Source organism: Bidens hawaiensis, unplaced genomic scaffold, assembly GCF_021521415.1.
Source record: "Bidens hawaiensis isolate Kalapana, Puna unplaced genomic scaffold, B.hawaiensis_p1.1 tig00026585_1, whole genome shotgun sequence".
In the NCBI taxonomy this organism is placed as follows: domain Eukaryota; kingdom Viridiplantae; phylum Streptophyta; class Magnoliopsida; order Asterales; family Asteraceae; genus Bidens; species Bidens hawaiensis.
The window spans coordinates 42,770-64,833 of NW_027494264.1; the positions used below are offsets into that span (position 1 = coordinate 42,770).

The 22,064-nt window shown below is 35.2% G+C and overlaps 1 pseudogene; it reads left to right on the forward strand.

Annotated features, from left to right (window-relative positions):
* The first annotated feature begins 425 nt into the window (after window positions 1-425).
* On the forward strand, window positions 426-2,085 carry LOC143573537 (berberine bridge enzyme-like 8 pseudogene; annotated as a pseudogene).
* The last annotated feature ends 19,979 nt before the right edge of the window (window positions 2,086-22,064 follow it).

The window sequence follows — 22,064 nt, forward strand, 5'->3', positions numbered from 1 at the left end:
TTCAAAGTCTTCAATGTTTTTTTTACTTTACTTTTAAAAGTGAAAGTACATATGAAATTGCTTCCGTGCGTATTTTCAAAGTTTTCATAAATATGCTCAAGTGTCATTTGAAATGGAAAAATCGAAAGAATTGAAAACGTGTTTTATTTATTGAAAAGTAGACCTCATACAAGTTGCTATTGCTATTTCTCAATTATCCATTTTTTTTGTGTCCAGAATTTTTTCTCAATTATCCATTTTTGTTTCCAGAATCTATTTATTTATTTATATCATATCAATATCATACACACATATATACATATACAATTTCATTTAAAAATTTAGTTGTTTGAAGGAAAAATCATTTTAAAAACACGGATTAAATTTTAGTATGACATTTTTGAAGTTCAAACATATGTTATGACTTTAGACCGTCTATAAATTGCATGCACCAAGTAATCTCAGACCATGCAAAAATGGCAATCATATCTTCTTTCAACCTGCAAACATCCCTTTTCACTCTCCTTGTTTTGCTCTCTACCCAATCTTCTGCAACTTCTGTTACAGATCGCTTCATTCAATGTCTAAACAACCGAGCAGACCCTTCATTTCCGATCACCGGAGAGGTCTACACTCCTGTAAACTCATCGTTCCCCTCCGTCTTGCAAAATTACATCCGAAACCTTCGGTTCAATGAATCTACGACACCAAAACCCTTTGTAATCATCACAGCCGAACATGTTTCCCACATTCAGGCAGCTATTATTTGTGGCAAAAAAAATCGGTTGTTAATGAAAACGAGAAGTGGTGGCCATGATTATGAAGGTCTTTCCTACCTTACAAACACGAACCAACCCTTCTTTATTGTTGACATGTTCAATTTAAGGTCGATAAATGTAGACATCAAACAAGAAACTGCATGGGTTCAAGCCGGCGCGACTCTTGGTGAAGTCTACTATCGAATCGCGGAGAAAAGTAACAAGCATGGCTTTCCCGCGGGTGTTTGCCCGACTGTTGGTGTTGGTGGACATTTTAGTGGTGGAGGGTATGGTAACTTGATGAGAAAGTATGGTTTATCCGTTGATAATATTGTTGATGCTCAAATAATTGATGTGAATGGGAAGCTTTTGAATAGAAAGAGTATGGGTGAAGATTTGTTTTGGGCCATCACGGGTGGAGGTGGTGTTAGTTTCGGGGTGGTTCTAGCATACAAGATCAAACTTGTTCGTGTTCCAGAAGTTGTGACGGTCTTTACCATCGCAAGAAGAGAGGAACAAAACCTTAGCACCATCGCCGAACGGTGGGTACAAGTTGCTGATAAGCTAGATAACAATCTTTTCCTTCGAATGACATTTAATGTCACGAACAACACAAACGGTGAAAAAACAATCCTTGCTATTTTTCCAACGTTATACCTAGGAAACTCAAGGAATCTTGTTACACTCTTGAACAAAGATTTTCCTGAGTTAGGGTTACAGGAATCAGATTGTACTGAAATGAGTTGGGTTGAGTCGGTGCTTTATTACACAGGCTTTGCCATTGGTACTCCGACCACGACTCTCTTAAGCCGTACACCTCAAAGACTCAACCCATTCAAGATCAAATCTGATTATGTGCAAAACCCTATTTCTAAACAAGGGTTTGAGTTCATATTTGAAAGGATGAAAGAACTCGAAAACCAAATGTTGGCTTTCAACCCATATGGTGGAAGAATGAACGAAATATCAGAATTTGCAAAGCCCTTTCCACATCGATCTGGTAACATAGCAAAGATTCAATACGAAGTAAACTGGGAAGAACTTGGTGATGAAGCCGCAAACAGATATTTGAATTTCACACGGCTGATGTACGAATACATGACTCCGTTTGTGTCGAAGAACCCTAGAGAAGCATTTCTGAACTATAGAGATTTAGATATTGGCATCAACACCCATGGAAGCAATGCTTATATTGAAGGAATGGTCTATGGACATAAATATTTTAAAGAGACAAATTACAAGAGGCTGGTAAAAGTGAAGACTAGAGTTGATCCTGACAACTTCTTTAGGAATGAGCAAAGTATCCCAACTTTGTCATCCTAAAGGTTGTAAATACGCTCGTGAATGAAATTTTCACAATGTCAAAGTCAAAATTCAAGTTTAATTATGTAATTTTGACTTGTATTTTATACATTCAAAATTATATGGTATTCTGAATTTTGCTTTGTAATTTTGAAAAAAAAATACATATTAATATTGATCCTTCTATTATAAGCACTATGACCATTTGTATAACGAAATAAGGTATTTATTTTGGTTTTAATGTAATAATTCTTTGTGAACTTATATAATATTTGTAATAATTCTTTAGTTTTAATGTAATAACTCTTTTTATAGCTATTATGTGTGTCAAATTGATTTTTTTTTATTCATATATCCTTTCTAACTGTTATCTGAGAGATTCTTGTTCATCCAATTTTTTGTGTTATATCAGATAGTTGATTAGATAAAGGTGTTCTTTGTTTTTTAAGACAAAAACTGTCTGTAATCTGATTTCATTTGATTTCATGTCTGTAATTTAAGATGCGTTTAAGACAAAAACTGTCAGTAATCTGATTTCATTTGATTTCATGTTTGTAATTTAAGATGCGGTCTGAAGGTCTTCAATCTGAAAATATAATATTGTTTGTTTTATAAACTGGATATCGTTTGCATAAACTGAAAATTAGTTACCTATCATATATATCACAATATATAGAAGTCATTTAGCGTCTGTAGACTGCTAAAATAATTGGCGGTGGTGTACGAACTGTGGAAGTGGGTGGTGTGGACGATTGGTGGCAGACGATTGTGGTAGGCGGTGAACGATGGTGGTGGACGGTGGGCGGTGGTGGTGATGGACGGTGGTGGTGGGTGGTGGACGGTGGAGGTGGCAGTGGACGGTGGAGGTGGCCGATGGTGGGTGGTGATAGTGGTGGTGGACGGTGACGGTGGGTGGTGGGTGGTGGACGGTGGTGGAGGCCGATGGTGGTGGTGGTGGGTGAATGATGGTGGTGGGTGGTGGACGGTGGTGGTGGCGGACTGTGTGGGTGCTCGTGGTGGACGGTGATGGCGGGTGGTGGAGGCGGACGGTGGGTGGTGGTAGTAGACGGTGGTTGTGGCCGACGGCAGGGGCGGTCCTTTCTTTGGGCCAAACCGGGCCGCGGGTGGTGGTAGCCAAGACATTATTATATTTAGTAATGTCTTGGCTAGCAATAGGTTATTATATATACGAGTTATGGTTAGACATTAGAAACACACACGAGATGCAATCGAGTTAGGGTTCATCTGGAGAAACATGAGTCATGTGTAATAGAGGTTTTTGAGTTATATTTCCTCCTTATGACATTGAGAGTTATTTAATATTAGTTATTATGTGTTTACGTTTTGGTGAGTTATATCAATTCATCCTTGAGACTTGATGTAGGGCCCCGAACCCGGTGACCCTACTTTAGCGTCGGATTTACTCATAAACACAGTTCTTCAAATCAGAGTTTATTAAAACTTTTCGCGGAATATAAAACATCAATTATTTGTTACAAAACTTTAAATATCAATTCATAATCATGTCTTAAAACATTCCTCTTGTCTTTCAAAATCAAAACATAACTTATAAAACATATCAGATCTTCAGATGCCAGGCTTTAGTCTTCTGCCATGTGTCCTCCACTCAAGCCAACTGCCTCATCCTACTCACCTGCGTGCATACTAAAAGTCAGCTACGCTGAGTGAGTTCTAGTTAATCACATAATCATACAATACATTCTTACGCTTCATACTTAATCTCTTAACTTTCTTTCATATACACCTAAGTGCTTTTACTTTCATTTTTACTTTCATACTTTCTTTACATTCATAATCATACGTTCATTTTTACGTTCATGCCTTCCTTACATACATAATCATACTTTTTAAAGAGCCTTTCGTCCTATAACCTCACAGATATTATAAGGGTCTGGTCCCTAGTTTTCGAATATTAGAAGGGTTCGATTCCCTAACATCACAGATATTATAAGGGTCTGGTCCCTATCATCACAGATATTTTAAGGGTCTGGTCCCTAGTTTTTGAATATTAGAAGGGTTCGATTCCCTAACATCACAGATATTATAAGGGTCTGGTCCCTATCATCACAGATATTATAAGGGTCTGGTCCCTAGTTTTCGAATATTAGAAGGGTTCGATTCCCTAACATCACAGATATTATAAGGGTCTGGTCCCTATCATCACAGATATTATAAGGGTCTGGTCCCTAGTTTTCGAATATTAGAAGGGTTCGATTCCCTCTTCGTTACCATACAACCATACATCATACCTCGAGTATTAGTAGGGCTTGGTACCCTTTTCGTAACCATACATTATCATTTCTTTCTTCTATTATCTCTATCATGTTCATACACATAAACATACATAACATACTTACCTTATACATAGCGTTACAACCTGACAGTACGTGCAATATCCGAAGATCGTTCACGTACTATCAAGCAATCATTCATACATTTCACATTATCCACATAAGGCATACACTTATCTCTTAGGATAAGTGTATTAACAAACATATTGAGTATGCACACAGCCCCGAAAACGTAACACATAAATGGGGCTAGAAACTCACCTGAACACGGTTACGTTCTCCGTTGATCGTAATCCCTTTCTTCAGTTGTGCACGACTGACTGTATAACAAGTATACATATCAATTTAACTATCACTACTTATAACATCTTTCTAGTCTTAATTACTACCCACAACGAACGGGGGTCCGGGGGCAGCGCCCCTGGCAGCGGGGTCTAGGGGCGGCAGCCCCTAGCAGGGTCCAAGGGGCAGAGCCCCTGGCTGGGGTCGAGCTGCCAGGTCAGCTTGGAAAAATTTTATTTCCATTAACTGTCTTAACACATTTTCCATTAGGTTTTTAATTTATTTTCTAAACGAACTTCACTTTAGGCGAAGTTAAACCTCGGGCGAACTTGGCTTCAGGCGAAGTTAAACCTTAGGCGAACTTGGCTTCAGGCGAAGTTAAACCTTAGGCGAACTTGGCTTCAGGCGAAGTTATCCTTAGGCGAACTTGGCTTCAGGCGAAGTTATCCTTAGGCGAACTTGGCTTCAGGCGAAGTTATCCTTAGGCGAACTTGGCCGTAGGCGAAGTTATCCTTAGGCGAAGTTACGCTTGAAGGCGAAGTTACGCTTGAAGGCGAAGTTCATCAGGCGAACTTAATCTTGCAGGCGAAGTTATCGCGCTGCAGATCTGTTTGCCCATAAATCCTTCGTTTCTTAGCCAAATAACTCGATTTTGGTACCCACGGAATCGTATGATCAGCGCCTACAAATCCCAACCATCAAATCGGCCTAAAATCGACGTTTTAGGGGTCCGATTTGGGCAGTTTGGGTTTCGGGTCCGGTTAACCCATCCAATCCTAACCATTTTCAGTAATATTAGCTTTGTTGGATTTGTTTTTACCTTACCAACTCAGATCTATCAACAAAATCTCGGGTCTCGGCTTCGAATCTTGATCGGTTAGAATGTGTGTGTTTTGAGTGTGTGAAGAAAGAAGGTGGAAATGAAAGATTGGGTTTGGGATGGGATATTTATATCCCTCTAAGCCCACGGACCCGAGGCCCATTCTCATTTAACCCATCTCAATTAATCCAAATCCATAACCAACGTCTATTACCCGACACTAGCCCGACCCATACCAACTCCTATTCTTTTATTTATTTCCTGATAACCAAAGTAAACTTTCCCTCTATTATTAAGTAATATAATTAATATTACTTTGAAATTTCGGGATGTTACACCTGAGTCCGGTCCATCCATATTATTTGTGTAAGAATGATAATTTGAATGATTGAATTTAAATTTAAATTATTGAATTGGTATTTGAGTTGATTGATTGCATATAGTACGTTTTTATTGTTTGGCCCGACCCGAACCGAACCGGATTGCCGACCCAAAACATAGGAGTAGGGGAAAACAAAATTTTTTTGGCTCTCGTAAATTTCAGTTCGGGATGTTACACTTGAGTCCGGTCCATCCATATTATTTGTGTAAGAATGATAATTTGAATGATTGAATTTAAATTTAAATTATTGAATTGGTATTTGAGTTGATTGATTGCATATAGTACGTTTTTATTGTTTGGCCCGACCCGAACCGAACCGGATTGCCGACCCAAAACATAGGAGTAGGGGAAAACAAAATTTTTTTTGCTCTCGTAAATTTCAGCCCATCCATACTAGACGTTCAAGATTCGCCACTGGCCGACAGTGGGTGGTAGTGGTGATGGACGGTAGTGGTAGATGGTGGACGGTGGTGGTGGACGGTGGTGGTGGTGGACGGTGACGGTGGGTGGCGGTGGTTGTGGGTGGTGGACGGTGTGGTGGCGGACGGTGGGTGGTGGTAGTTGTTGGTGGTTGTGGCCGACGGTGGGTGGTGATGACGAACGGTGGGTGGTGATGGTGGTGGCGGACGGTGGGTGGTGGTGGACAGTGGTGGCGGCGGCGCACGGTGGGTGTTGTTGGTGTTGGACGTTGGTATTGATAGGATGTTAAGAAGTGTGAAGAAGTTGAATAATAGCTTATTTTTTAAGACCATAAAAGCATTTTTCAGATCATTTTCTTTTAAAAAAACAAACAGTATAAAGAAACTTATGTCTGCACGCCCACAGACGTAAGCCCCTTACAGACATTTTAAGAAAAACAAACAGAACCTATAGTGTTTACCTTCGTAGAAATTAAACTTTAGTTGGTATATATATTTTCCACTTGGATCAATCAAAAACGTTTAATTACTTTTATTTAACTGTAAATAAAAATTACAATCTTTTCTTTATAATACTAGTTGGGTGCCCGCACGATGCAACGTGAAACAACACTTAAAGGTTGTTAGCGAGTTAAGCCTAGCCGAGTCAAGGCTAGCTCGACCTCAACTCGAACTTCATACCGAGCTGGCTTAACTCAGCTTGAAATTAGGTCGTATTTGCCGGTCGAAATTTAGGTCATATTTATTTTTATCTTATAAATTCCTATAAAAATAGAAGTTTATAAAACATATATTTGATAATTAGTTAAACATTTCTAAGGAATTTAATGAGTTTCAGCAATGTTAAAATACAAAATATATGGACCATGTAACATCTAGGAACCATGTTTACAACCAAAATAATTATTTAATTGGACCAGTCAGGTTAATCTTAAAACTTGGCTAGCAAAATAACTAATTTAATATTTTGACGATAAAAATATATTAGAAATATGAAAAACAAACCAAAAGTGCAAAAGCTGAAAAAACGTGAAGAGTTTCAAAAGATACCATCCATTCAAGTTCTATCCCCTCTATCTTTACAGTTAAAAAAAAACTTTATTTGAAACTCGTAAAAAAAACCAGCCAACCTAAGTGAAGCGGGTTAATTGATGGTACACATTTTTCCTAAACTAAAATAATGGTGGTTGTCTTTAAAAACTTTTGTAGCTAAAATATTTTAAATTATGTTGGTTAAATATATAGCTAAAATGGAGAAAACGTATGTATTCTGATAACTTATTCAAGAAAAAAAAACTACCAAATTTATCAAAAAATATCTTTATGAGACTTGTACGTTGATACAACTATGACTTATACCTTATTATCCATATCTCGATATTCAATAAAACTTATATCAAAACGTAGACCAAAATAAGCACTTTACACGGTATGTTCGAAAGTTTTTGAAACTTAATATATTCAAAGATATAAAAGGAAAAAAATAAAACAAAATTAAGGAATATATGGGTAAACATAAGATGGTGGAATGGTAATAATTATTATAATTTACAAAAATTGTGTATAGCTTAGAGGTAAAAATTATATTATAATTTAACAATTAAAAAAGTCTATTGATTAAAATACCATTCTACCCTCTTAACTTGCACTTAATCTCTTTTAAGACATGCAATGCAATGCAATGATTGTAGTAAAATATGTAAAAAAAAAACTTTGGACCGAGATTCTTATGATTCTCTTTACATATATATACATATAGTATTAGTATACCAAACTATAATTTTTGCATTTAGAAAGAGACTAATAGCCTTTTTTCTTATGTGGTTATAACGTAAGTATATACTTCAATTGTGTCTGAAAGTGAGATTGAGATTGAAACTTTGGAATATTTTCATTGGTCTTTCCGTTATTTATTATCTAATAAGTATAATTTTTGAACTTTGGCGTTGCGAAGTATTTAGGTGTTGTTTGCTTTTTCAGTGGTAAAATGTCTACAGTCTGTGTATCACATCTGCAGATAGCTGTAGCAGATAGATGGACCAAACCTCTGCAGTTTGTAAGAAGAAGGCTGCTTGTTTTTTAACGTCTGCAAACTGCTAATAAACTAATAATAATTGAACAATTATGCAAACTAATAATCGAACAAAAAAGTAATAAGAATTCAACACCTAAACTTGTACAAACTTTTTTCAACTAAAAGCTAATAATAATTGAACAAATCAATTTCTAAAAAGTAATAAGAATTCAAAAAATCAATTCCTACAATCAATTTCTACAAAAAAGTTAATAATAATTCAACAAATCAATTTTTGAAAACTAATAAGAATTTGACAAATCAATTTCTACAAAAAAAAAAAAGGACACCTAATAAATTCAACAAATCAATATCTAAAAGCTAATAATAATTAACAAATCAATTACCTGGAGGGCGGCGGTGGCATGGGGGTGGCTGGCGGAGGAGTATGGCGGTGACAGGAGGGGGGGGGTGAGGTGGAGAGAGGAGAGGGGTGGAGGGTTTCTAGGGTTTGATTGTTGTGTTTGAGGGTCTGATAAAAATGATAATATAAGATGGAAAGAAGAGGCTAAAAGCTAATGATTCAAGTCTGTATTAGGAAGAGGGCGCGCAAACCTTTTTTAATGAGAGGTCTTTCGAAAAACAAACACACTGCAGACCTAAACGTTTGCCTGTGGTCTGCGTGACGCAGACAAAAGAGGTCAAGAAGATCTTTTCAGAAAAAACAAACACCCCCCTTAGTAGGCTAAGTGGCGGCACCTAAATGGTTCATGTTTTTTTTTTTTATAAATTTGATGATCAAACAATTGTTCGTCTCGACTCACCTCGGTTTTTACTAGCATTCGGGTTTTACCAACCCTTTTGTTTACTTCCAACACCGTAACATATGCAATCTAATTCGCATAACTGTCGCAATGTCTGGGACCGACAAAACTTAGGTTTTACTAACTCCTGAGTTTTAGCAACTCACCGCCGCATCATCCGAGACCGACAACGCTCGGGTTTTATCAACGTCAGGGTTTACTAAACGATTCCATGTCTTTTTGAATATTTTTATTTTTTATATGCTAATATTTTTATATGTTAATTGACGAATTTTTATTTTGAGTTTTAACGCTTGAGTTTTATCAACATTGTTTATACGGTACCGTAACAAACGTAACCAAAACCATTCGAATTCACGTAGACTCACCGCTGCAACATCGGGGACCTACAACACTCAGGCTTTACCAATGTCCGGATTCTACATAACCAAAAAATGCCACTTTAACTGCTTTATTTGTTTATGTGTTAGTTTATTTATATGTTAACTTGAAGAATTTGTTTTTTTATGTTTTAACGCTTGAGTTTTACCAACATTGCTTATACCGTAATTAACGTAATCTATACTAATCAGATTCACATTGACTCGCCGTTGTAACACTCGGTTTTTACCCAGGGTGTTACCAATGCCCGAGTTTCAACGCTCAGGTTTACCAACGTCCGGGTTTTAATGATCGAATAAATTTTTTATAAATATTTTAATTTTTTATATGTTAATCAACCACACCCCTATTAGTGCACCACTACAACATGATGGGTATTTAAGGAGATCCGACTTACCAGACGCATTATGCCACTTGTCTACTGAGACGTGCCAAGTAAAACACTAGTTATATATACTAGTTGTTTCCCTTGTAAGAATAAATATACCACATAGATTTATTTATAGGTTGCTATTATAATCATTTACATTGTATTAGATCAAATTATTTATACACCTTATCATATATTAGCTTGGTAATTTTTGATATACCATATTACCTTTACTAGTCAATAAAGGGTTTCCCCTTTGGTGTATATAAAGTGAGATTAAATTGACATCATTAATCTAATCATCACAAGCACATAAACCGAATTCGTGTTATTCTTTCTCTCAAGAAACCATAAACCCCATCCTTAACTATACATCCTAAAAGGGAACTTGACAAAGTTGACAATCACGTTGTCTACATCCTTCTTTGCTGCAGTTTTGGCTTTCCTTGCTGTAACAGGTTCATAGGTATAATATTTATCATGTTTTTTATCACTTTAATAAAGAAATTAACAACACATTAATCTTTATGTTCTAGGTTTCGATTCTAGAGATTTTTAACTAAAGGTTATTCGAATATGTTCTTCATGTTCATCATAAAATTTAAAAAATCGTTCTTATTTTGGATGAATCAAAAAATTAAAAGTGTTATTTCCGATTTTGATTAAGAATTAATTGCTTATAAATTTCGCAACAATCTGATTTATTAGTGAATGTAATATTTTTAAAATCTTGGATAAACTTAACAAATCTTTTACATCGGAAACTGATACATCACAATCCCTAATAATTTACGGATTATGGGATTTAAATAGTTTATGGGAACTAAATATGTTTTTGGACTATGGATTTCTAAAAAATCAGTTTTCGGGTCTTCAATATCGATTATGGGAACTAAATTGCAGAAACTCTTTGTTTCCAAAAACTCAAAATTCCAAGAACTCGTAAATTCTATAAACCCGGAAAGTCAAAATTCCCGGTATCACGAGATTACCGAAAACTAATATATTCCCATAAACCTACTAAAAACTGGAAAGTGACCATTCTCGAGAACCTAAAATTCCCGATAACTAATTTCGAGAACTAAGGTTTTGCTGGAAACTCAAAAATCCCGTTACTAATTAAATGTTTTGTAAACACTTACATTATTTTAAATTTTTTTACAAAACTAAAAAGTTTAACTTGAATGAATGTTGAAGTATCACGTCTGTCAAATGTGAATATGTTACATCTACCATATCATTCAAGTCTAACTACAAGGTTTTGTTAGTTTTTCCCGTCTCAATCCTGCCTAAAGATGATGTGTTACATTTATACCTAGCAAACGTAGTTTGACATCCATCAATTTTTGATTTTATGTGTATTGTTTACCCAACTTGATTTTGTAATTCGAATATTCCATTATCAAGGTAAACGAGTATTTATTACTATTTAATTGTCTTTAATTCATTTATAATCTATGCCATTCAAACTTGTGAAAAGATCATTAAAATAACTTATTTCGAGATTAAAACACATTTATGGAAACTATAGGGATAAATATTGCCAAAAATAAAACTTTTGGTGAAACCACCCCCTAGTGTGGTGAGTAGGGGGGGTGGATCCTATACATGGCGCGACCCATGTAGTTGGTCAGGATTGTTAGTTTTCAACTTGTTCAATCCGTTAATCCATTCTAATCTCGTTTATCTTCCGAATTGTTTGTTATCATAATATATCAAAAACCAACAAGTTTTATCCTCTAACTCGTGATAAAAAAGCAATCCTGATAATATTTTCGTGTTTATCTTCATACTTTTAAGTTTAAACAAATTTTTGATAAACATGAAGCTTTAACCCGATTCCTATATAAACAAACCATTCTCTACCTTCATTATTTGCTACACAAATTACCTATTTCTCTATTCTTCCTAAATTCAAGTTTAACCAAGGTGTTCTTCAAGGTTTGACTTCAAAAAAGTCAAGCGGGTCTTTTAATCTTCAATCAACTAGTTCCTCATTCAATTTTTAAGTAATTTTGTGTTTTTATTATTAGTCATCAACCCTTGAATGAAAGCCCTCATCTAATTACAATAGATTTGAGGTATTACATGTTCAATTGAATCAAATTCAAGTTAGGGTTTATGTTATGAACCAAATTGGGGATTTTCAGTTAGACCTTGAATTAACCCGAACTAGCTTCTGTTGCTTCAATATTTTATGTTTGTATTTGTATTTTGAGCATGTTGGATCCGCATTTTACCTCAATCAACATTCGGGTCAAATAGAACCGAACACTCGCTTAAAATCGAACTTTCTGTTTTTTGTTTAAAAATCTCATATTTGATTAATTATTCTATTTAATTATCATTGTTCTCATTTATTTATGATTTTAATCTCATGTTAGGGATTTTTCGTTAAGTTTCAGTTGTTAGCTTGCTTATCTCATAATTCAAGTTATTATATTATATATCTCTCCACTCGCCCACTTTCAAGGTGAGTAATTTACACCCCTTTTTCCTATTTTACTTTTGGGGTAACATGCATTCCACACACATCAAAATCATTTATTTACATCTATATCTCATCAACCACAATTCGATATTATGTGTTTATGGATTTATTGCTCATTGATGACATGCTATATGGTTATGTGTTTATTTTTTTTTAATTGTTTAGCGGTTGGCCCACGTCATCCTCATCTAGTATGCATACATTACCCCGGTAAGCTGACCTTGTGCTAGACTAAAAGGGTTCACATCTAATTTAATTAGTTTGCTAGTTTAAGAATTGGATGTTTGAGAAGACATTTTTATGACTCTAGGTTATTACATAAAAAGCTAGTTTCTATGATGAATTATTTTTGTTTGTATTGTGATATACTTCGATTCATAAAATCAATTAATTAGCTATTGTCATTATTATTAATAGTGTCATGTGAGTTACTTTGAAATAGTTGTGACACGACATATTCTGTCATAGGTTGGGATGTGACAACTAGTCCCGTGCATAATTAAAATAATTGTCTTACTTCTGCCCAAATGTGACGTGTTACAATTGTTTTGCATACCTGATTAAATAAATTTTAATTTTGCCTAAATGTGATTTATTTTATGTTTAGGTAGAATTTTTATGTAGTTTAATGTTAATAATAGACATATCACATCTTTCATAAAATATAATGATCCTTACATTAATGATCTTTCATTAATCTAGTGATCATAAATTTTAGTCTGCATTACATTAATAATCCATAACGTTACTCACTATAAATTTCTTCTATAAATTAGTATCCATTCAAATCATCCATTCTAATCTTAAAACCCAACACAAGTTTTGCTTCATAAAGAGTTTCAATAACATTTAGTTCTTCTCATTTTGATTCTCCCTTAAGACATGATACGACAATCCTGTTCCTCTTTCTAATAACTATCATTCTATTGAAAACTTGAGCATGACAAGTGGGATGAGTCAAACATAATGTCTCTTTTTATAATCAAAAATTCATTTAAATAAATGATACCGCTAGAGTTATTCTAAATTAAGTGTTTCCGAAGACTAATCAGAAGAACTCTTAAGATGCATGTATTCGTTTATAATTCTAATTAACACTAAGGTCAAATGGAATATGTGAATACATGATGTGCTAAAAGTAGTCTCGTAATTATTAACTAAATTACCCAAATATAGAAACCAAGTAATACTCTACACCAAAACTCGAATAAACTACTAACCGGCAAGTAAACCGATCGACTCTAGTAAAGCTAAGTAAGTTTGAATATCGAACCCAGGAGACTCTTTTAATTACGTAAACTAGCTAACTGACACGAATATTTAGTTATTTAATACTAAGGGGGGGGGGGTTACTGAAAACTTAAATTAAACTAATTAAGAAAACAAATAAAATAAACAAAAGACAATTTAGTTGACTTAAATCAAATAACGATAAACAACCACCTAGGCTAGAATCACAAAGTTTTAATTATCACTTAATTGGAAAATGCTTGTAATGGAACTGGGATCATAAAATAGTCACTTAAAGAAAACCCGAACAGGACCCTGACCCTTCTCACGATGATACCTATGGATTTCTATCAAGTTTTTTAAAACACCAGTTTTAATATTAGACTTCCTTACGTTTATCTAATTAATTACGAACGAGTACGTTTAAACAAAATCCTACCTTACAGCGTGAAAATCAAAGGTAGTTTAATAAATTACTTCAATTCAATAGACAAAGTTGACAAATCAAACCTAGACGTACTCCTTACAAAGAACTAAATCTTGAAATATTAATCAACAAATACATATAAAATAATCTATCACTTTACGTTTTTTTTAGATTAGCAGCACATTTTTATTTTGGTTTATTGGATTTTATAGGCCGATAATAATCCCTATTCATTTTATCAACGCTGGTGGTCCCAAATTTAAAATAGTTGGCCACCAATAGTTCCTCGTTAAAAATGACTTAACAGCGTTATACTTTTTTCTGAATTTCAAACTAATGTTTTAGGGTTTTTGATTGGAAGGAGGATACGAGTCAATTAATGTAAAGGTTCCTTCGAAATGGTGCTCCAAAACGACAAAACAATGCTTCAATTCGGTTGTTTGAACCTACAATGAACCAAAATCAAGTCATTTGGATCACCGTTTCGAGCTAAGTTTTACATCAATCGACTCGTATCCTATTTATGAACAAAAGCCCTAAAACAATAGTTTGATATTCGGAAAAAAAGTATAACGCCGTTAAGTCATTTTTAACGGGGGACCATTGGGGGCCAACTTTTTTAAATTTGGGACCGAGAGTGGTGATAAAATGAATAGGGATTATTATCGGCCAATACCAGTCAATAGGGATTATTAAAATCCAATAAACCTTTTATGTTTTGTATAATAATATTGCTTCTATGATCTTATTATAAATCAATCACAAACTAGTCAAGACTATACAGTAAATGACCTAACATAATCCTATCCAATGAAACAGTCACCAAAGATTCTGTGAAACACTAAAACTCATCAAATAAAACCAAGCACACATATGCATCGAATAAATAATATTAAACTCTTTACTAATTCATAAAGCCATAACGAAAAGCAAATTCCAAATAAAATCAAACATCAACGATGGTTCATCATAAAGCATAGACAGTCTAATAAGTTTAGCCTAGCATCTTAAAATCAAAAGATACAAGAATAAAAGTCATGGTGAACATCAACTTTAAATAGAAACCGAAAGATTAAAGATGATAAAGCCCATAAATCTTTGATCTCTGATGTGCTAAAAGTAGTTATAAATTATCAACTAAAATTACGCTAATCTAGACACTAAGTAATAATTCTAGACTCTTAACTTAACTAAAACTACTAACCGGCAAGTGAACCGGTCGACTCTAGTACAGCTAAGTAAGTCCGGAAATCGAACCCACGAGACTCTTTAAATTACGTTAACTAGCTAATTAGACTCGACTAACTGACATGACTATTTATTTATATTTTTTTAAGGGGGTTTTTAATTAAAATACTATATTTAAACCATTATTACAAATTAAATAAGAAAAGAATAGTAAATTAAACGAAAGACAATTTGGTTGATTTTAATCAGATGATAATGAGAAACTACCTAGGCTAGGATCCCCTAAGTTTCAGTTGTCATTAACCGGGGAAATATTTAGTTATGGAACTGGGATCGTAAAATTGACACTTAAAAAGAAAACCCTAACAGGACCCCTGACTCTTCTTAAGAAGACACCTATGGGTTTCTAATACGTTTTAACGCACACCAGTTTTAGAAATCAAGTTTCCTTACGGTTACCTAATTTATTATGAACAAGTTTTTTATACGAAATCCTACCTTACAGCGCGGAAATCAAAGGCGTTCTAATATGTTCAATTGACTCGATAGACAAAGTTAATCAATCAAACCTAGACGGACTCCTTACGAAGAACTAAATCTAGCAATTGTCACACCCCGTTAAGCGATTTGCGGAAGCGTAAAACGGTAATGTAACAGACACAACTGATATCAAACACATTGTTCATAAAGAAACATTACTAACTAATTAACAATATATTACATCAATCTAAATTCGTTTACAAACTAGGTGATACAAACCAACCCAGCCAGTTAAGCCACTTTATTCATAACTCGAATGCTTGTACCAATTTACACAGCATCGATCACAACCCAAACATGTAGCACTTAATCAATATACTCCACTTTTCTGAATACATGAAAAGCATGTTAAAAACATGTCAACTACGAATAGTTGGTGCGTTTTATTAGTTTTAACGAAATCGGCTCTGCGTGCCACACAGTCATAGTTTGTATGTGCGCGCTTATAACGTCCGTAAATTTTCGTATAAAGCGTTATGCCTAACAAGCTTGTATTTTAACCGTGACTTGTTCCGGCATTTTAAAGGTCCTCCTGGCCGATCTCGTAAACGTAACCTACTTAACCTTTCATTCAAGTTTCCACATTTAGCAAATTGGAGGGGCTAGAGTGTAATATGATTAATTATATCAAAAAAAATAATAATAAGAACCCTAACTCCTTCTTGAGTTCGGATCGGCGGCCCCTTCTCCAGCCCCCACCTCGTTTTCCGTGCAGCTCCAGCCGAGTTCCAGCCCTCCCGAGTCTAATTCAAGGTCGGTTCTATCATAATATAACTCTTTTTCACCATTAAACACTTTGTCGAACACGTTAGGGTTGAGTTTTGATTATAACAGTTTCTGACAGATTCGTACTCGTTTATTGTTCGGTTTGTAACTCGATGAAAAATTATTGTTTTTGATCGATTCTTGTTTCTATGATGTTCTACTTTAATTCTAGATTCCAGAAAGGTATAATATGTAATTTTTGGACGAGATTTGAATGGTTTTTATGATTTTATACAAACGAGTGTCAAAGCTGATGTGGGGTGACGGATTCTGGTTTGTCTTCCCGGCATCATAAATCTTTTTTCACAAGTCCAAATTGGTTGATTCCACTTCTAAAAGTTCACATTTTTGATTTAAGATTACAACCCAATTGGAATCGCTTAATTTGTTTTGGTAATGATTTTTAAACAATTAAAACACTTTTGCTGCACGCTGAAGTAGCTGCACGTATATTTCTGTGTTGGGGGAATTTTTATGATTTTTGTGTGCATTGGAAAAATATAAAAAAAATAATTTTAAAAGCCAAACACATTAAACTCTGGTAAAAATTTCATAATTTATTTCCATGGTTTTCCTATGTAATTAAATGCATCTTCGCATGCTAAAATCTGAATGTTATACTAGTTATGATCGATACTTTCGTTTTAGGCTTAACCGGTGGCTGCCCTTTTGAGCATTTTTCGGGGCTGTTTTAATTGAAGTTCTTATTCCATCATCTTCCTAGGTAACTCTTGTATATCATACGTTAGTATTGCGAGCTATAGCATTTGCTTGATTGGTCAATTGTTAATAGTTTGAAAGTTAGTGTTCGGTTGATTAGATTGTCGAATTGTTGCGTTTAACGCGAGGTTTGAATGAATTAACAACCAATTCAGTTTGGGTAGCTTCGATTTCATATACAGACTGTTGTAAAATTATTTTTTTAAGTACTGGGGCTGAATTGGTTGTCGGTTACTCAAACGGGTCGGTACAACGCGAATTCGCGTTTATTTGATAGTTGGTGCGTTGTGTTAGCGAGTTACCGACCCATCCAACTCGTGTAGTGTCGTGTGGACTTGTTGACTATGATTTTATTAAATTTGGTCCACACGCATATTCGCCTCACCTAGCACTTCCATGGGTAATTTGGGAATTCTCTACTCTCGGGTTTTCCTAAGGGTGGTTTTGGTTAATTCAAGGCCCCGGGGGCTGTTTTAAATGAATTTGGCGAGGTCAAGGCGTTAGGTAGATCAAACCATGTTAGAACGCCTCGTATAATAAACGAGTTAATTCGGTACCGTCAGTAATTATTGTTCGTAATCCGATAGGCTTTTGAGTTGTGGGAGTACTTAAAAGGGTCCTCTAGCCCGTTGTGATTGTGTGCCTCGTGTCAAGTGAGTTCATGATGCCCCTTCTTACATTTTTTTTTACGTTTTGGGCTAGCATACACACCATATTACAACTTAACCCACTTTTACACGTTTAAACTAATTTGATGGTATTACATGGCCTTTACTGGTGTTTGTGGGTTCATGAAAATATGTGTGAATTATATTCTATGCCTTAGGATATTTGAGACTCGCTTATGGTCATATATTCCTTAAGGTTATATATATTACTTATGGCCTAGGCTCAAGGATATCGGCTTACTTGTATCATAGCATGTCTTGAGATGATATTTATGTATGTATACGCATGTGTTACTTTATGACCATAGACTTACTTTCATTATATATATATATATATATATATATATATACACGCATGTTTATACATGCGTTACTTTATGGCCAATAATTAGCGATGTTAATTAGTCGTTATCAACTAAGAATGTTTGCGTATGCCTACTTTGTGTTTGCATACGGATGGATGGTGATCTTGGGCAGGCCAAATTACACTACTCAGGTTCTAAAATCCTGTGGTGGGCCCTGGAAAGCCCGTAAGGGGGAAGGCTCGTGTGACATGATCACCATCGGATGGAATGTTACGTGTTTTGTTGTATATTCAGAGTGATTACAGTTTTGCCACCACGTGAACTTTTTCTCTTCACTTAGCACAGTTTGCACGTTAAGTTTCATTCGTATCTGATACAAACACTATATATGATATAAAGTAAAGTAAAACCTTAGGCATTATATCAGGAGTTGCAACAAGTTTGTCAAATTTCATGAACCCTCATTTAATTTGTTCTATCAAGTCCTCTCCACCAACAAAATCTGCTCCCGCATTTTTTGCTTCATCAATCTTTTCGCCTGTGGATTTTAATAATCCATGAATTAATACAATAAGATCATAACTAGTGGCTAAAAAATAACTTGTCTATTAAGACAAAATTATATCATAACTAAACGAGTTAGAAATAAAACCCAAAACATAATTATTTTTCTATCTTGTCAAAAACTGTCACAAACCTTCGAGTCAAAACAGCCACCCTAACAACCTGCCTGGTGCCTTTAGGCAAATTCACCTTCAATACAATATCCAAATAATCATAAACTTCTACAAGGCGTAACATATTATATATCTATATATCAAACTAAACAATTTAAGTATATTGTAATTCACTGTTGCTCTCAGTTGCTGATCATTATATTTTGGGTCGATGTTAAGACGAAAATGTGCTTCTGCACTTTCATTAAACTTTGTGCTCGACATTTGTTTCAGCAATGATACCGCAGTTTTCACATCATATTCTTTCTTATTCTCCCTCAGCTTTTGAACCTCCAAAAACCTCTTTGACGTAGTCTGATAAACCCAAATTGCACAAAAGACCCATAAATATAGTACTAAAACAATTTCACAGAACGACCCTTTATTACAGGTGTAGGCCTGCCCCGAGTATATAGAGAGGGTATATATAAACTTCCGCTCGGGGTTTGGTTTCATGGTTGGTTAACAATAAACACCAATATTCTCACCCTAAGATATTTCACTATATGTGATCTGGCCTGTTAACAATCAATACCAATGGTTTATGTGTTCACTAAAAAATGAGGCCCTTATAATTTAGTTTAGTTTTATGAGGCCCTTATATCATTAATAAATGAACATAAACAAACACAAATACAGTCATTTTCTTAACGAGCTAACACGGACAAGAAAACCTCATTCATTCAGTTGTTCATATCCGATCATTTGTTCGATTATAGCTAAACGAATGACAAGTACATGCTCCAAGTACACTTCAATAGAGGCATATAATTTACTTTTAACTAACCAAAAAAAGGCATCTTCGATTCAGGCATTAAAACACACAGTTGGGGTGCATAAAACGAAACACTTACAACTTGTTAAAAAATACGGAAATTAAGGCCAATTAACCTCCGCTTAAGAACTCTAATAGATCAATTAACCTAACATAAACTGATGAGGCGTGAATCGCAGACCTTAACCAATTACTAAACTAAATACAATATCTTGATAAAAAACACAGAAAAAAATATTTATGTATTAACAAAAGAAAGACTTATATCAATGAGCATTTACCTAATGGTTAACCTGCTGATGACCCTGTGTGAAATTGGAGGTCCAATTAGGGTTTGGATTGATAATATTGGGTTAGCGTTAGGGATTTAGGAAAACCTAGTTTCTGATGAAGTAATTATGAGGTGGCCGGAAGAGAACAGGGGCGATAGAGATGAGAATGGCGGTTGCAGGTAGGCAACTAACGATTCGACAGCAGTGGACACGATAACTGTCCTGTTTCCACCACCAATCCCTCTCTGAACCACCGCCGCCGCCGTCCTTCTTTTTCCCGAAAAATCTCCGGTTACTACTGTCAACACTCGTCCTGTCCAAATACTCCGAAGGCGAAACTTCCAAATCCGCAACCGCAACACTACAACTCTTCGGTGATAGATCCACATTCACCGCAACATCTCCTGTTACCACACTCTCAAAGAGAAGAAAGAGAGTGGTTGGAGGAGAAGACTAGAAGATAGGAGAAAGAGTGTAAGTTCCGGATCCGGGTAATCCGACAGTTCATAATCATACAAGATACTTATAAAAATTTAAAACCAAGAAAATTTTGTTTTATTTAAAACTGATTCAGAGTAAATAACAGCGGGATAACAAGTGTCAAGTTTCCCAAAACTTAACAAATTTTTTTTTAAACTCAAGGCAACCCACTTCATTTTAAAAACTAGTCCAAAGTATAAAATCAGCGGAAATTCACAAACACTAAAACAAGTTCCCAAAAACCGGGAAATATGCCCAAAACCAAATATAAATGCGTTAAATAATAACTTAAAAATAAACAGTGTTCATTATTGAAATCCCCGACTAGATATGCCTTCAACCATCCAAGTAGTCTCGAGCACGTCCAACCGGTAAGCATCCTCCTCTAAACCTGAAACTCACACTAACATACACACAAAGTCAGCTTGAGCTGAGTGAGTTCAAGTTTTAATAAACAACATTATATAAATCATTCCAAGGGTTTAAAATATAATACGGAATATGAGCAGTTAGACCATAATAAACGATGAGTGGTCATACTTATATATCTATATAATTATATCCCTAGGCATAACATCCAAGTAATAACATCAGGGTCGAGCACACGTACAACCCAAACACGTAACATTCCATCCACCATATGCAAACACAAAGTAGGCATACGTAAACATCCTTAGTCGATAACGACTAATTAACATCGCCAATCATTGGCCATATAGTAACACGTGTATAAACATACGTATGTATGTATATATATATATATATATTATTTCAAGATATACCATACTACAAGTAAGCCTATGGGCCATAAGGTATCACATGTGTATACATACTTAAATATCATCACAAGATATACCATAGTACAAGTGAGTCTATGCAAAATCATTTAAGCGGTTTATTAAGTAAAAACAGTTCAGTGTGTATGCTAGCCCAAAACTTGAAAATAGTGAAAAGGGGCATCATGAACTCACTTGACACGAGGCACCAAGTCACCACGAGCTAGAGGGCCCCTAAGTAATCCCACAACTCACACGCCTGTCGGATTATATGCAATAGTTACTAGCGATACCGAAAGGACTCGTTTATCCTACGAGGCGTTCTAATATGGTTCAAGTTACCTAAGCTTCATCCTTACCAATTTCAATTACAACAGCCTCTGGGGCCTTATATTTACCAAAACCACCCTTTTAAAATCCCGAAAAAAAAGACTTCCCAAATAACCCCCGTAAATGCTAGGTGAGACGAAAATGCGCGTTTATGATTTGTTTAAGCACTTTACATCCAAATCAGCCCCGTTTGGACCAAATTTGATAAAATCACAGCCTACTAGCCCACACGACACTACACGAGTTGGATGGTTCGGTAACTCGCAAGCACAACGCACTAACTATCAAATAAACGCGAATTCGCGTTGTACCGACCCGTTTGAGTAACCGACAACCAATTCAACCCCAATACTTAAAAAAATAATTTTCCAACAGCCCGTATATCAAACCGAAGCTACCCGAACTGAATTGGTTGTTAATTACTTCAAACCTCGCGTTAAACGCAACAATTCACTATTCTAGACAACCGAATACTAGCTTTCAATCTACCACTTGTTGACCAATCAAACGAACACCAAAGCACACGATTTTAAAGTAT